General features: G+C 51.5%; 1 protein-coding gene across 1 annotated transcript in view; it reads right to left on the bottom strand.

Annotated features, from left to right (window-relative positions):
- tmem176 (transmembrane protein 176) overlaps window positions 1-13,335 on the bottom strand; it is a 276,282-nt gene that overhangs the window by 24,466 nt on the left and 238,481 nt on the right. The window lies entirely within an intron of this gene.

Genomic DNA, 13,335 nt, shown 5'->3' with positions numbered 1-13,335 from the left:
GAAGTCGTTTAATTATGATTTTGTATAAATACGAGACATAGACACAAAATCTACGGCACACAATGGGCAGACTTTACTTGTTTGAAGAGGACTGGTTACAAGACAGACTTTTCTGATTTATTTAATGGGAAGAAGACTTATTTAGTTTATTTGATCTATTTTTGTTCCCTGGCAAAATTGGACTTGCTGAAATTGTATTTTGCCAAATCTTGACTTGAGACCTGATAGGAAGTATTAAATGCTTAGCTAAATCGATAGACGTTGGTAATAAGAGCGAGTAACGTTGGTTGAATCGATGAATGAATGTTGAAAGCAATTTAAATTATGACTTTGTATAAATACTAGATATTAACAGAACAGCTACCGCGCAAAATGGGCAGACTTTACTTGTTTGAGAAGGAGTGGCTTATTTAAGACTAAGATTTATTTAATCTGTTGTTCCCAGGCAAAATTGGATGTGATGCAATTCCAAATTTTAGGTGAATAAATAGGGTTAAAGGTTGAATGAAGGGCCCTCGTTTTAAACTACTTTTTTGAAAAGGAGTGGGAACAAGTAAGACGTATTTAATTTATTTAATGGGAAGTAGTAAGACTTATTAAATTTATTTAATCTACTTTTCTTCCCAGGCAAAATTTGATGTGCTGCAATTCCAAATTTCCAAAGTGAATGAAGGAATGAAGTCCTTTAAATTATGATTTTGTATAAATACTAGGCATAAACACAAAATCTACGGCACAAAATGGGCAGACTTTACTTGTTTGAAAAGGACTGGTTACAAGACAGACTTTTTTAATTTATTTAATGGGAAGAAGACTTATTTAGTTTAACTGATCTAGTTTTGTTCCCTGGCAAAATTCAATTTGCTGCAATTCCAAATTTCCAAAGTGAATGAAGGAATGAAGTCGTTTAAATTATGATTTTGTATAAATACGAGGCATAGACACAAAATCTACGGCACGAAATGGGCAGACGTTACTTGTTTGAAGAGGACTAGTGCAGGAAATGGGGTCAAAATACAAAAAGTCCTGCCTAGCTACAAAAACAGATATGCTCAAACCTCATTGAATAAAGTACATAAGCAGACAAGTATATTCACATATTAAATAAATAAAAGAAACATTTTAAGCATATAATTATACCTGCACACCAAATCAATAAAGATGACATAACTAGACACTTTTGATAAGTGGTGATGAGAAAGGTTTTATGATCTGATATATATTTCTGACCACTTTGAAATAACAAATGACTTTTGATATATTGCCTAAATAGCTTAATGACCCTTAAGGAACTGTGTAATGCATGCCTGATGTTTTTTCTCTGAATCATGGACACGGCCAGAGTTGTCTTGACCGTTCAGTACTTGATTGTATCTTATGTTTTGACTAATGCTTGACGCCAGTTTTTGATTACTACTGAACGCTCTGCACAGAGGGAAATAGTTTGCCTAACTAAGAAAAGATACGGTTGGAAGCATGATTAAACTAAGAATAAGCAAAGACATGATGTATCAAAAGAACAGCAATAGATTAATGATGTCACAGCCAAAAGCTAACATAATTTCGTACAAAATGACAAAATTAAAAGAATGAGGTACGACAGTGTATGTCCAAGATTGGAGAATAATGTTCACAGGAAGGTCACGTGGAGATAAAACCAGCAGGTGCCAGAGGGAGCCAGCCAAGGACTCGGCCAAAGATGATCGCCAAGGCCGGAAGACGGGATGGAAGACAACAGCCCCCACACACACCGAATCGCCCATAACCAGCACCCACTCCCATGGCGAACTTGCCCCACCCCAAAGACTCATCACCCATCAATCTCGGCCCACAATGCGCAACTTAATATAAGCTGATCAAAAAACCTTGGACGTTGCCTTTTCTGAATGGAGCCTTTCCGCTCTTGAAGGGCCCAGCACTGTATTGTACTTTCCTGAAAACAGAGCTGTCTGAACAAGAATTGTGACTGAACTCAACCAAATTGTCTAAGTCTAATTTGTGCTTCAGTGTCTTAGCATTTTCCTAAATCTGAAGAAATCAAACGAACACGCGGTGAGTAAATTGGATAACAGGTGATTGGCAATGGCTTTTGCCGTGAGGCGCAGATAACGCGCTCCCTAAATTGTGGACAGAATCCAGCAAAGGTTACAAGACAGACTTTTCTGATTTATTTAATGGGAAGAAGACTTATTTAGTTTATTTAATGTATTTTTGTTCCCTGGCAAAATTGGATTTGCTGAAATTTTATTTTGCCAAATCTTGACTTGAGACCTGATAGGAAGAATTAAACGCTTAGTTAAATCGATAGACGTTGGTAATAAGTTCGAGTAACGTTGGTTGAACCGATGAATGAATGTTGAAAGCAATTTAAATTATGACTTTGTATAAATACTAGATATTAACAGAACATCTACTGCGCAAAATGGGCAGAGTTTACTTGTTGGAGAAGGAGTGGCTTATTTAGATTTGTTTATTATTCTAATGGCCTTTTCAAAACTATTCTGGATTACTACTTTGGATCTATTCTACATTACTTGGCAACAACATACTCTGTAACAGATTAGGCAGTATAATCACATGTTAATTTGAGAGTGCCCACACTCAATCTACAGTGGAAAATTTACAGCCAACAAACACCGTGGAACCTAAAGGAATGAAATTAAGCATTAACATTTCACCTCGACCAATATTCCCAAGTACAACGCAACGCGGCTACACTTCTGCTAGGGTTAGCGCCTCAGCTACACGTTGCTATTACAGTGAACGCTAGCGACATCGACAACTTTAGTCAAACTACACAAATGTAAATCTCCTTAAACACAATGAGTGTTACTTACCGTGTACGCTCTGGACGGTCCAGTTGCAAGCAGAAAATAAAAATATTTCTCTTGTTAGTTGTCGTGTTACCATCCGCCGTGTCTTGTTTCCCAAAATCGCCGTTTTCCTACTTCCTGTTGCGAGGCCAAGTTCAGCTGCGCTCTGATTGGTCAGACTGAATTTGGGCTGAGGTAGGAGGCGGGCAAAGTGGTACTTAGGTTTTAGTTTTTGAAGGCACTTTTGAGGTGAGCGTGCGTTGCTCTTCTGTCACTGCCATAGTCACGAGTCTTTGGTCGAGTGGTAACGTTAGTACCTCTTGTACGATGGAACAAGTGTTCGAGACCTGCCCTTGGGCTATACTGTGTCAATTTTCTCTCACTTCTGCATAAAGTTTGTAACTGTTTGTTCTTTTGTTTTTTTGGGGGGGTGTTCAATTTGCTTGTTAAATACTGCTTCATGATTCGCTGACGCATCAGACAGTGGGTGCGGCAATGAGAATGAAATCCGATTGGTTGCGAAGGGGGCGCGGTTATGCAGCCGAGGGGTCCTGTGATCGGTGGGATGTAAAGTAGGCGTCGACGTCACGTCCGCGTCACGTGACCACGACCAGGCAGACGTCATATAGCAACCGCTGTTTGGTTTAGTAGACTTACAGTTGTTATGCATTGACATAATGGCGCACACCCCAAACAGATTTAAATAAATTAAATAATTCTTCTGCCCACTCCCTTTTAAACAAGTTAACTCACCTCGCGGATTTGAATTCCGGCGGAAGTTCCGCCCAACGACGTCAAGTCTGTCACGTGACCACAACATGACAGATGTCATATAGCAACCGCTGTTTTGTTTAGTAGATTTACAGTTTTTATGCACTGACATAATGGTGTGCACTCAAAATAGATTTAAATAAATTAAATATTTCTTCTGCCCACTCCCTTTTAAACAAGTTAACTCTGCCCACGGATTTGAATTTCGGCGGAAGTTCCGCCCATTGACGTCTTGTCTGCGTCACGTGACCACGACATAGCGACGTCATATAGTAACCACTGTTTTGATCAGCAGACTTAGTTATTATGCGTTGACATAATGGCGCGCTGGTTAGCATGTCCACCTCTTAAGCATGATGTTGCAGGTTCGACGCCTGATCAATGGAGTGAGCTGAAGTGCATGGCGCTGAAGATTTGAATCTTTGAAATGCGCTGAGGTCTGACATATCAGGTAGAATGGTTTGCCATCACGTTAAAAAAAATTAGAAACTTTCCCACTCTGATAAAAACGTCCTGTGTTCATCTACATATTTTCGTTTTGCGGTGCTTATATAGTGCCAATCCGCTCGGCTGGAGCTATTTTCGGCTATCTGGCGCGTGTGCAAGGGCTCCCGGTTTGCCTGGACGGGCGGCGTGCGTGAGTGCGCCGGCCCCCGGATGTCGAATGAGGCTCCGCGATCTCATCCGCGGTGCTTATAAAGTGCCGATCCGCTCGGTTGCAGCTATTTTCAGCCACCCGGCGCGAGCGCACCGTCTCCCGGTTGTCCTGGGTGGCGTCTGTGAGTGCACCGGCTGCAGGAAGTCGAATAAGGCTCCGCAATCTCATCCGCGGTGCTTATAAAGTGCCGATCTGCTGGGCTGGAGCTATCTTCGGCCACATGGCGCGTGTACACGGCCTCCCGGTGGTGCCGGGCGGCGTGCGTGAATGCACCGGCCGCAGGAAGTCGAAGAAGGCTTCGTGATCTCATCCGCGGTGCTATTAAAGTGCCGATCCGCTCGGCTGAAGCTATTTTCGGCCACCTGGCGCGTGTGCACGGTCTCCCGGTGGTCCCTGGCGGCCTGCGTGAGTACGCCGGCCGCCGTAAGTCAAATGAGGCTCCGCGATCTCATCCGCAGTGCTTATAAAGTGCCGATCCGCTCGGCTGGAGCTATTTTCGGCCACCTGGCGCGTTCGCACAGCCTCCCGGTGGTCCCGGGTGGCGCGCGTGGGTGCGCCGGCCGCCAGAAGTCGAATAAGGCTCCGCGATCTTATCCGCGGTGCTTATACAGTGCCGATCCGCTCAGCTGGAGCTATTTTCGGCCACCTGGCGCGTGTGCAAGGCCTCCGGGTGGTCCTGGATGGCGTGCGTGAGAGCACCGGTCGCCATAAGTCGAATGAGGCACTGCGATCTCATCCACGGTGCTTATAAAGTGCCGATCCGCTCGGCTGGAGCTATTTTCGGCCACCTGGCGCGTGCACACGGCTTCCCGTTGGTGCCGGGCGGCGTGCGTGAGTGCGCCAGCTGCTGGAAGTCGAATAAGGCTCCGCGATCTCATCCGCGGTGCTTATAAAGTTCCGATCCGCTCGGCTGGAGCTATTTTCGGCCACCTGGCGCGTGCGCACGTTCTCCCGGTGGTGCCGGGCGGCGCGCGTGAGTGCGCCGGCCGCCGGATGTCGAATAAAGCTCCGCGATCTCCTCTGCAGTGCTTATAAAGTGCCGATCCGCTCGGTTAGAGCTATTTTCGACCACCTGGCGCGTGCGCACGGCCTCCCGGTGGTCCCGGGCGTCGTGCATGAGTTCGCCGGCCGCTGGAAGTCGAATGAGGCTCCGCGATCTCATCTGCGGTGCTTATAAAGTGCCGATCCGCTCGATTGGCGCTATTTTCGGCCACCCGGCGCGAGCACACGGCCTCCCGGTGGTCCCGGGGTGGTGTGCGTGAGTGCACCGGCCGCCGGAAGTCGAATGAGGCTCCGCGATCTCATCCGCGGTGCTTATAAAGTGCCAATCCGCTCGGCTGGAGCTATTTTCGGCCACCTGGCGCGTGCGCACGGCTTCCCGTTGGTGCCGGGCGTCGTGCGTGAGTGAGTCAGCCACTGGAAGTCGAATAAGGCTCCGCGATCTCATCCGCGGTGCTTATAAAGTTCCGATCCGCTCGGCTGGAGCTATTTTCGGCCACCTGGCGCGTGCGCGCGGCCTCCCGGTGGTCCCGGGCGGCGTGCGTGAGTGCGCCGGCCGCCGGAATTCGAATGAGGCTCCGCGATCTCATCCGCGGTGCTTATACAGTGCCGATCCGCTCGGCTAGAGCTATTTTCGACCACCTGGCGCGTGCGCACGGCCTCCTGGTGGTACCGGGCGGCGCGCGTGAGTGCGCCGGCCGCCGGAAGTCGAATGAGGCTCCGCGATCTAATCCGCGGTGCTTATAAAGTGCCGATCCGCTCGGCTGGAGCTATTTTCGGCCACCCGGCGCGAGTGCACGGCCTCCCGGTGGTCCCGGGCGGCGTGCGTGAGTGCGCCGGCTGCTGGAAGTCGAATAAGGTTCCGCGATCTCATCCGCGGTGCTTATAAAGTGCTGATCCGCTCGGCTGGAGCTATTTTCGGCCACCTGGCGCGTGCGCACGGCTTCCCGTTGGTGCCGGGCGGCGTGTGTGAGTGCGCCAGCTGCTGGAAGTCGAATAAGGCTCCGCGATCTCATCCGCGGTGCTTATAAAGTTCCGTTCCGCTCGGCTGGAGCTATTTTCGGCCACCTGGCGCGTGCGCACGTTTTCCCGGTGGTCCCGGGCGTCGTGCATGAGTTCGCCGGCCGCTGGAAGTCGAATGAGGCTCCGCGATCTCATCTGCGTTGCTTATAAAGTGCCGATCCGCTCGACTGGCGCTATTTTCGGCCACCCGGCGCGAGCACACGGCCTCCCGGTGGTCCCGGGGTGGTGTGCGTGAGTGCACCGGCCGCCGGAAGTCGAATGAGGCTCCGCGATCTCATCCGCGGTGCTTATAAAGTGCCAATCCGCTCGGCTGGAGCTATTTTCGGCCACCTGGCGCGTGCGCACGGCTTCCCGTTGGTGCCGGGCGTCGTGCGTGAGTGAGTCAGCCACTGGAAGTCGAATAAGGCTCCGCGATCTCATCCGCGGTGCTTATAAAGTTCCGATCCGCTCGGCTGGAGCTATTTTCGGCCACCTGGCGCGTGCGCGCGGCCTCCCGGTGGTCCCGGGCGGCGTGCGTGAGTGCGCCGGCCTCCGGAATTCGAATGAGGCTCCGCGATCTCATCCGCGGTGCTTATACAGTGCCGATCCGCTCGGCTGGAGCTATTTTCGACCACCTGGCGCGTGCGCACGGCCTCCCGGTGGTACCGGGCGGCGCGCGTTAGTGCGCCGGCCGCCGGAAGTCGAATGAGGCTCCGCGATCTAATCCGCGGTGCTTATAAAGTGCCGATCCGCTCGGCTGGAGCTATTTTCGGCCACCCGGCGCGAGCGCACGGCCTCCCGGTGGTCCCGGGCGGCGTGCGTGAGTGCGCCGGCTGCTGGAAGTCGAATAAGGTTCCGCGATCTCATCCGCGGTGCTTATAAAGTGCTGATCCGCTCGGCTGGAGCTATTTTCGGTCACCTGGCACGTGCGCACGGCCTCCCGGTGGTCCCGGGCGGCGTGCGTGAGTGCGCCGGCTGCTGGAAGTCGAATAAGGTTCCGCGATCTCATCCGCGGTGCTTATAAAGTGCTGATCCGCTCGGCTGGAGCTATTTTCGGTCACCTGGCGCGTGCGCACGGCCTCCCGGTGGTGCCCGGCGGCGCGCGTGAGTGCACCGGCCGCCGGAGGTCGAATGACGCTCCGCGATCTCATCCGCGGTGCTTATAAAGTTCCGATCTGCTAGGCTGGAGCTATTTTCGGCCACCTTGCGCGTGCGCACGGCCTCCCGGTGGTCCCGGGCGGAGTGCTTGAGTGCGCCGGCCGCCGGAAGTCGAATGAGGCTCCACAATCTCATCCGCGGTGCTTATAAAGTGCTGATCCGCTCGGCTGGAGCTATTTTCGGCGGGGAATTACGTCCCTCTGGCGGACACGGTGAAAAATTACACCACTTCTCGCACTTAGCGCACACTCGCATTGCTCCGCGTCCGATAACACTTTAAGCGGCCAAACGGCGGGCGTAACTATAACTCTCTTAAGGTAGGCTCATTTGACATTCTTTTAACGGTACGTGGAGGCGACCGGGATCACCGGGAGGCCGTGCACACGAGCGATGTGGCCGAATAATGCCCCAGCAGGCCCGGGTGATTACTATTAGGCTACCTGGCCAGCGTCATGGAGCTCTGATGGTCCTCCGCGGGACTTTGAGCAGCCGGCGCGCACGCCGCCCGGCACCACCGGGAGGCCGTGCGCACGCGCCAGGTGGCCGAAAATAGCTCCAGCCGAGCGGATCGGCACTTTATAAGCACCGCGGATGAGATCGCGCAGCCTTATTCGACTTCTGGCGGCCGGTGCACTCACGCACGCCGCCCGGGACCACCGGGAGGCCGTGCGCTCGCGCCTGGTGGCAGAAAATAGCTCCAGCCGAGCGGATCGGCACTTTATAAGCAACGTGGATGAGATCGCGGAGCTTCATTCGACTTCCGACGGCCGGTGCACTCACGCACGCCAAGTTGCGCTTGAGAGACGGTAAAGGCCGCGTTGTGGATATGTTCCTGATGGAGGCGCTCTATGTGCCATAATGATCTTTTCTGTTAAATCGGCTACAGCGCAAGTAGCGACAGTCATCTTCAAGGAGGGACAGAATCAGCTCATCTATAAAAATGGTACGGGTTTTGATATTCATATGAATTTGTTTGCTATGACCAAAACAGTTCAGCATATCTTATTTTCTATCCAGAGACAGAGAAAGTAACCAAAAATAGACTGGTGAAGTTTGTTACAAAAGGTTTTATTGAATGTGACAGACAGATGACCTGTATGAACATTTTGAGTCTAGAAAGAGGGTGGAGACCCCACAACCAAAACTGGATGAGACACAACCAATCCCACCTGATGTAAAAATAGAGTTTTGTGATTCAAACTTAAAATGTGATGGTGAGAGCAGCCAGAGTGGACGTTATCCAAAGCGAGAGGAGAGCCCCTCAATATTATTCAGATTGTGATTATGAGGTCAAATGTGATGAAGCATTCACAAGTATTGATTATTGTTATCGTGTGACTTGTGATGTCCCACGAACCCCAAAAGAAGCTTTGAGCTCTTCTAAATCAAAGCAGTGGGCCACAGCTATGAAAGAGGAAATGGAGTCTCTAATAGAGAACGACACTTTTACTTTGACGAGCAGGTTATAGTCAAGTGGCAGGATTAGACTATAAGCAGTGGGCCAAAGCTATGAAAGAGGAAATAGACTCTCTAATAGAGAACAATACTTTTACTTTGACGACTTTACCAGATATGTAGCAAAAGGTTGTAGTCAAGTGGCAGGATTAGACTACAATGAAACCTCACCAACTGCTGATATGACTTCTGTTCCTATTTTGATGCAGCTCGCAGTACAGTACAATTTAGTGCTACATCGGATGAATGTTAAAACAGAAGTTCTCCATGCTCTACAGACTGTGTGATTTACATGGAGCAGCCTGAAGTGTTTGAGGTTAAATCTAAAACAGGAGAGAAACTAGTGTGTAAGCTCAATAAGTCACTGTTTGGTTTGAAACAGTTAGGACGAAACTGGAAATGACAGAATCCTGTTGATTATTTGGGTTGACGATTTTCTTGCAGTGAGTAATGTGAAGTTTTGTTGTTGGTAAATTATCCCAATACTTGTCTGAACTTAAAGAACAGCACTGGGTGGCACCTAAACATGTTCTGAGATGTTTGAAATGCACTCTGGACCAGGAGTTCTGCTATAAAAAGCAAAATGTAAACTTGAAGCTTGTTGCCTATAGTGATGCAGACTGGGCAGCTGACCAGAATGACCGGCACGGTGTTACTGGTTACTGCTTTAGTTTGTCTGAGGCTGGGGCTATTGTTTCCTTGAAATCTCAGAAACAGCCCACAGTCGCCTTATCTACCTGTGAGGCCGAATACATGGCTCTGTCTGCAACAACTCAAGAAAGCTTATATCTGGTTAACCTATTGAAAGGAATGGACAATACTTTGAACTTTATACCTGTGACTGTTTTTGAGGAAAATCAGGGTGCTATTGCTCTCTCCAAAAACCCTGTGTGTCGAAAGCGATGCAAACATATTGACATCAGATACCATTTTGTTTGGTCTGTTATTTCAGAAGGGAAAATTCTTCTTCTCTATTGCCCTACGGGTGATATAGTGGCCGATGTTTTTAGTAAGTCTGTTGATAAAGTCAGGATGGAGAAATTTGTATGTTTTCTATTTGGTAACTGAACTATGGACTATGGATATGTCATGTCCCTAATTGACCCTGTGACCCAGTGAGTGTGGGTGTGGTTACACACCTGTGTGCAATCCATAAATGGCAGGAGCTCATTCACAAAGGTGATCACATGCAGACCAAACCAAATTCATGTCTATGCCTTATATTTGTCCTCCGTACCACCAGACTCGCCAACAGCTTCTTTCTCCAGGCTGTTAGGGCCCTGAACTCGCTACCCCCTTCTGCGTAGCGTGCGGCACTGTTGCGCTATTTTCGGGAATGTCTGCTGTACGCGCACTTGCTCCTTTTTTTTTTTTTCTGCTCCTCTTACTTATTTATTTATTGTTGTGTTATTTATTCATTATTTATTCAGCACGCTTTTGTTATACTTGTTTACTTGTTTGTCTGTTGTGAGCCATGTCTTGTCACCGTGGGATAGGGGGGAACGAAATTTCGGTTTCTTTGTGTGTCTTTGGCATGTGGAGAAATTGACAATAAAGCTGACTTTGACTTTGACTTTGACTCTTACCGCGATGGCTGGGCCAAAAATAGTTCATGTATTATATGCTTATAAAAAGCATTTCGATTTTTGATGCTCCAGACAGTTATTTCTTTTTGGGGGAGGGGGGGGGGGGTCAATATGGCTCTTTGAACATTTTTGGTTGCCGACCCCTGATCAAGGCGGTCAAAGACATGCTCCAGACAGACAGGTCCGCCAGGAAATTAACCCAGAATGAAGCCAAACATCCATCAAGGTTTTGTGGTTTAATGCAGAATGTGCACAATATCAGAGCAAATCTTTAAAGAAAATGATCGGAGAACAGCGGCAGCAAGACGCACCAGCGTTCGCTCATATCCGGTTCGCTCCAATATATTTACTGTTACAGTCAAACCTCGGTTTTGGAATGTCCCGGTTCTCGAACAAATCGGAATTCGAACGAAAAATTCGAAATTTCTTTGCTTCGGTTGTTAAACAAAATTCGGTGGTCGAACCTCGCGAGATGAGCTGAAAGGACCCGAGAAAATCGGACTGCACGGCCCGGATGGAGACTGTCTCCGCTCGTTATTGTATTTTCGTTACTTTGAGGATTGTATTAAACCCCAATCATGCCTCTAAAGAAAGCAAGTGGGAGCAGTAAAGCCATCCTGAAACACAAAGATGCTCTTAAAGCAATGCGACAGATAGTGCCCGGCGCACTGCGGTTGCCCGATCAGACCAAATTAAGCTCCCTGCACCCTGAGGTCCACTTAAATTTTGGTTTGTACATCAGGACTTTAAGAATATTTTCTAAATTTCAGCGACGGCTCTGTCACAATAATGCAGTGTTGCCGTCGGTGGCGTCCTAAGGTTACGCGTTTGGTGGTGCGCTGCAGTTGCGTGATCGGACAAAATAGCGCAAAATGCTTAAAAAAGATGTTTTGTTTTAGTCTTGGAACGGATTAAATCTTTTTCCATTATTTGTAATGGGGAAAATAGATTCGAAATTTGACCGATTCACTTCTCGAACCGCCTTCTGGAACGGATTGTGCTGCGCTGAGACGGTGCTGCGCCGAGTCGGCGCTGCGCTGAGATGGCCAACTCGGCGCGGCGCCCTGTTGGCGGAGCGCGCGGGCCGTTTTCGCGCAGCGCGCGCACCCTCTCGGCACAGGGCCCTTTTGGCATTGTGTCTTCTCAGTGCCGAGTTGGCGCTGCGCCGAGAAGGCGGAGAGGGTGCCGCAAGGGCGCCCCGAGGGTGCTGCAAAGCCTGGAGGGTGCCCCAAATGGGCGACACCCTCATGGTGCAGCACCCTCATTGCACGTAGTCCTCCCGGCGGAGCGCCAACCCAGCGCGGCGCCTTGTCGGCGGAGTGAGCAGGCCCTTTTGGCACAGCGCGCGCGCCCTCTCGACGCGGGGCCCTCCTAGCACTAGGTCCTCTCGGCGCCGAGAGGGCGCGCGCGCGTGCTGTGCCGAGTTGGCGCTGTGCAGAGACGGAGATGGTGCCACGAGGGTGTTGCAAAGGGTGCCGTGAGTGCACCACGAGGGCGCCCCAAAGGGCCCTCATGGCGCAGCACCCTCATGGCGCGTAGTCCTCTCGCCGCAGCGCCAACTCGGCGCGGCGCCCTGTCGGCGGAGCGTGTGGGCCCTTTTGGCGCATCATCCTCTCGGCGGAGCATGCGAGCTCTCTCAGCACAGTGCCCACTCGGCGAAGCTCGCTCTCGGCGCTGTGCCAAGAGCGCTACGCCGAGTGGGCAATGAGCCGAGAGGGCACATGGGCTGCACCGAGAGGATAATGTGCCGGGTCTCGCGGCGGCGTCCTCTTGGTGTGACGCGGTGCCTTCTCGCAGCTCGTGCTCCCTCTCGCCGCAGTGCCGAGAGGGCCCTGCGTCGAGAGGGTGCACACGCTGCGAGCGCTAACCTGCAAGCGCTGCGCCGAAACGGCACTGCGCGGCGCCGAGAGGGCGCAGCAGCTAGAGGGCCCGAGCGGTGCGCCGAGGGGGTGCGCGTCGAGAGGTCGCCATGCCGCACCGAGAATGAGCCGCACCGTGGCGATGGGCCTTGGGGTGAGAGACACCGCACCTAGAGGCCGCGCGCCGTGAGGGCGCCACACTGAGAGGACGCTGCACCCAGAGGGCCCTGCACCAAGAGGGTGCTGGACCGAGAGGGTGCGCGTGCTGTTAGTGCTGGGCCTTGAGGGCGGGCCCAGGGTGCGCCAAGATGGCGCACGCGTGCTGCACCAGGAGTGCACTGCGTCGACAGCACAGGCACGCTGTGCCGAGAGGGCACTGTTCTGACAGGTCAAGCGTGCTGCGCAGAGTGTGCGCTGCACCCAGAGAACGTGCGTGCGCTACGCCGGGAGGGCACGGTGTCTAGAGGGCGCCGTGCCGCACCAGGAAGGCGCCACGCTGCTCCAAAAGGGCACCGTGTCACGCCGCGCCGAGAAGGCGCCGTGTTGCGTCAAGGGTTGCGCCGCTCTGATTGGACACTGCGCTGTGATGGCGGGACGAGGGTGCTTTGCGGCAAGAGGCAAGAGCGCTGCGCCGAGAGGGTGTTGCGCCAAGAGGACGCTGCGTCAAGAGAGCGCTGCGACGACAGGGATCCCGCGCTGCGAGCGCTGCTGCAAGAAGCCGCGCCGAGTGTGCGCCGAGAGGACACGCACGCACTGCGCCGAGAGGGCGCTGCGCCGAGAGGGCGCGTGCGCTGCACTGAGAGGGTGCTACAGCGAGTGGGCGCTGTGCCCTGCCAAGAGGTACCTGGGATGACAGGTTTCCCCCCTGTGCCGAAAGGGTGCTGCACCGCAGCGCTTGGGCGCTGTGAGGGCGCCCTCGCACTGGAACTGCATACCAGTTACCTCACGTTTGCTTAATCTGTGTTGAAGTGTTTAGGACAAGTTACTTATTTTTATTGTGTGTTAATTTACCAAGTAGATAAAGTTAGCAAAGG

This window comes from Syngnathus scovelli, chromosome 5, assembly GCF_024217435.2.
Source record: "Syngnathus scovelli strain Florida chromosome 5, RoL_Ssco_1.2, whole genome shotgun sequence".
Classification (NCBI taxonomy): Eukaryota; Metazoa; Chordata; class Actinopteri; order Syngnathiformes; family Syngnathidae; genus Syngnathus; species Syngnathus scovelli.
This window is presented reverse-complemented; position numbering and strand designations above follow the sequence as displayed.